Consider the following 4,402-nt stretch of genomic DNA (forward strand, 5'->3'; position numbering starts at 1 on the left):
GAGTTCAATCTCCTGAACCTACATGGTAGAAAAAGAGAACTAATTCCCCAAGTTGTCCTCTGACCTCCACACTGTACTATGACACATATGCATACATAGATGCACACACACACACACACACACACACACACACACACACACACAGACATGTGCGCATGCGTTGTTGTGCGCTGGGCATGGTGGCATGCATTTGTAATCCCAGTGCTAAGAAGGTGGAGGCAGGAAGATCCTGGGGGTCTCTGGCCAACCAGATTAGCCTACTTGGTAAATCAAAAATTGGTAAAGAAAAAGTAAGCATGAGGTCTTAAAATAACCAGTAGATCAAGTTCATGTTCATTGTGGATTCATTGAGCCAAGTGGGAAAAGAGCAGAAAAAAGGTCTTCGAGAGGCCCTAGGCCCTCATTCTCATTCTCTACTGTACGTTATCCCTTGGTCTTCTCCACTCCTTGGATCCCAAGTTCAGAGAGACTTTTACTACTGTTCGACACTTAGGGCCGTGAATTTAAGAGGTAGGGATAGTTTCTCTCCAAGCCTTATATTTATTTGTGGAATGGAAGATCGATCAGCACAGTTACCCCTATGGGAGTCAGTATTGATAATTAATAATGATTATTCTTAAGTGCCTATGATCTTCTCAGAGAATGTCTCCAGGAGACAGGAGGAGTTATAGGTAGGAAAGTACATGTATTCTCTTTGCTTTAAACATTAAAAAAATATGTATGTGAGTGTTTTGCCTGCATACGTGTATGTCCCATATGTGTGCCTGGTGCTTGAAGAACCCAGAAGAAGCAGGTGGATCCTAGGAGCTGGAGTTACACATGATTGTTAGCAGCCATGTGCGTGCTGGGAAGAGAACTTGGGTCCTCTGCAAGAGAAGCCAGTGTTCTTAACTGCTTAGCCATCTCTCCAGCCCCAGCGTTTGTATTTTTCCTAAGAAATTCTGACATGAGAAAGGGACACGAGAAATAATTACTGTGGAACTACCCTGGCAAATGAGCTAGAGGGCTGCTCTATGCATAGGCCAGCAGCTCCAAAACCTGGAGGGTCTTCATAATCATTTCAAGAAATGCTCTAAACCTGACATCCCACTCAGAGTGTGATCTGGGTGCTTTGGGATGTGGCTTATGGTCAGGGCCACTGGGAGAACCACTATTAGAAGGCCAGGGATGACTCTACTATCCTGTACTGATTACTTAAAGAAGCAAGCATATAGTGTACACCCCACTTACTATTTTTCATTGCAGCAGCTGCACAGATCTAAGGTGGAGTTCCACTCTTACAGAGAGCTGAAGTCCATGTGACAGGTTCCAAACCCCTTATACTGTGCCCTCCTTACACCACCCCATCGCTCTTTACCATCTCTTCTTTCTTCCCTGGTGCTTTTGTGTGCCCCTCTCAGCTGATACCTCAAGCTCTTTCATGGGTCCTTGCTTTAGATTGATTTTTATTCTTCAGACTAAGTTAAAATGAACACATTCCTATTAGTTTTCGGAGAGGTGCCAATCATCCATCTTCTCTGCCTGGATGCAGGTGGCAACCCATTGCCTCTCCCTTCCTCTTCCTTACCTTATTCTCAGTACAACACTGGAGGCAGGAGTTTGATTCAGGAAGGCAAATAGTGTTGCCCAAAATGATTTTGCTTGAAACGGGCTTATATCTACTTCCTTCATCACTAGCAAACATTGATTGAGTGCCTAGCATAGGCAGAGCACCAAGACTGGTGTAGGCAGCCTGAGCCTGCTAATTAGGTCATGCTGATCCGTCCTTGGTACACCTTGACTTGTGGTGCCAATTAGAACAGATACACTAAAATAAACCTTGAGAACTTCAGATCATGTCTTGCTTGAAAAGTTATATTCTTTCCCATCTGATTCACTAGTGTTGCAATTTGCAAAAGACAGGAAAGCATAAAGAAGGTGATTTTCAGCAATAGCCAGAGAAAATCACCACTGAGTGTTTCATATGCATTCAACTTACTTTTTGTGACCTCATCTCACACACCACCCTGGCAGTCCTAAAGTTAATTTAAAAAAATTAAATTTATTTATTTTGTTTTATGTGCATGAATATTTTGCCTACGTGTATGTAAGTGCACCCACGTTGTGCAATGCCCGTGGAGGCCAGAAGAAGGTATCAGATCCCCTGGAACTGGCAATAAGGACAGTTGTTAGCTGCCATGTGGGTGCTGGGAACTGAACCTGGGTCTGCTACAAGTGCAGCAAGTGCTCTTAACCACTAAGCCATTCCTCCAGTCCCAGCCTTATACATTGTCAACACACAGTGGACGGTTGCAGGTTGATATGCTGTTTTCCCATAGGGCTTGTAGCATGTATAGTGATCACATGGACCAAGGTTGTGTAATTTAGCTGATCTTAATCTATCTCCTTAACCAATCCTGATGGATGATTAATTTGTTTCCACTCTTGCTTTTAAAAACAAGGCACAGGTGAAAGAGTAGCAAATGTTACACATTGTGCTAAGTTAGAAATAATACATCTAAAACATTGAAGAGAAAGGGTACATGTAGAATACAGTAATTAGCTGATAGGTAGGTAGTAAGAGTCATAAAATATCATTTAAAGGTAAAAAATATTGTAGAAATCTATGGAAAGAAAAAATGGACATGACCAACAAAAATTAGTAACAAGATAGCTACTGTTACTTTCTTAAATACTAGAATATGTATCAACAATTAAAAATAGAATCCTAAATTCACAAGCAAACATCAGGAACAATCTACAGACTCATAAACTACCCACCCAGGAAGGCTGGGACAGTAAAAGCGCAAAGGGTAGGTTTAGAGGGAAACCTCTCAGAGTTTTCCTTTTTATAGTTTGACTTTTGAATCATGTAACAATTGTACATATTTTAAAAATACAATTAAATCAAAGAAACAAGAGTGGTAAAACATTGAAATTGACTGAGCCTAACTTCATATCAAATCGTATACCTATGTAAGAAAGTTTAATTGACATAGGAGACAGAATTCAAGTAAAAATTTAATAAACTTCATAGGTTGTATTTTATGAACAGAAAGAACTTTAAAGCAATATTTAATTTTAATTATTTCTTTTTTTAAGGTTTTATTTATTTATTTACTTATTCTATTTATAGATAGGTCTTACTACATAGAATTTTAATTATTTCTATGGTGGAATTGGTAAGCAATACTAAGATTGTTTTGCAGAGGGTGAGTTTAGACCTCCTCCATCGGGGTAGCTGCAACGAGCTCAGCAGACTGCCAGAGAGTGAGGGGTTCTGGCCTCCAACTACCAGAGGGCCTGAGAACCCAGGAGACAGCCTGACAGCTCCAGATCCTGCCTCCACGTTGTGGTGAGCTTCCCCTAATTGCACCATACCATCCCCCTACCTGGGACTTTGTGAAGACCATCCCAAAGGCTCAAGGCAGATCTGGCTTTGGTGGGCTAGGGCTAAGATCCTAGCGGACATCCTGAGAGGGTGGGTTCGGACCTCCATCAGGGTAGCTGCTCAGAGCTCAGCAGACCACCAGAGAATGCCAGATTCTGGCCTCCCTCTGGCCTCCAACTACCAGAGGGCCTGAGAACCCAGGGGACAGCCTGACAAATAGATTCTGTCTCCACTTGGTGGTGAGCTTCCCCTAATTCCGCCATACCATCCTCTTACCTGGGATTTTGTGAGGCTCCTTCCAAGGCCCCAGGGCACATCTGGCTTTGGTAGGCTAAGGCTGGGATCTCAGCACACCACCAGAGAGTGCCGAGATCTGGCCCACCTCTGGCCTCCCTCAGGCATAGGGTTGAAAATGCACAGGACTGCCTGAGAGAACCTGGATCCTGCCTCCACATGTTGAAGGAAGCCTGAGTGTACCAGACTGGAACCTGAATTGGGCTTCTGTGGGTACCCTGAATAGCTGATCTGAAGCCATCAGTTCTCTCCAAAATAAACCTGAAAGAACCTGAACCCTGTACCAGCCAGCTTTACATACCAATAATGAAAGGATCTAGGCACCCAGATAATACAAACAGAAGCATACTTCAACTTAATTCTCATGTCAGAATCATAAAAAACAAAAGAAATTCACATGCCAAAACCACAACGAAAGAGTAATAAAATGGAAAGCCAAAACTCTATGTCCCCAGCAAAGCCCACCAATCCTGTAGAAGAGTCCTACAAAGAGAAACCCCTAGAGATAACCCAGGACACTGAATTTAAAAGAGCAATCTTAAACATGATCAAGGAATTCTATAAGTTTAAAGATCACACGAACAAACAAATCAAAGAGCTAAAAGAACATAGGGATAAACTGCTGAATGAATTCACAAAAGAGATAGAAACATTGAAGAAAACTCAGGTAGAAATGAAGAAGGAAGTGCAAAACTCAATAAGCCAACTTGAAACAACAGGGGAAAACCTCATCACTAG

This window comes from Nannospalax galili, unplaced genomic scaffold, assembly GCF_000622305.1.
Source record: "Nannospalax galili isolate Female #2095 unplaced genomic scaffold, S.galili_v1.0 scaffold191, whole genome shotgun sequence".
NCBI classification, from domain to species: domain Eukaryota; kingdom Metazoa; phylum Chordata; class Mammalia; order Rodentia; family Spalacidae; genus Nannospalax; species Nannospalax galili.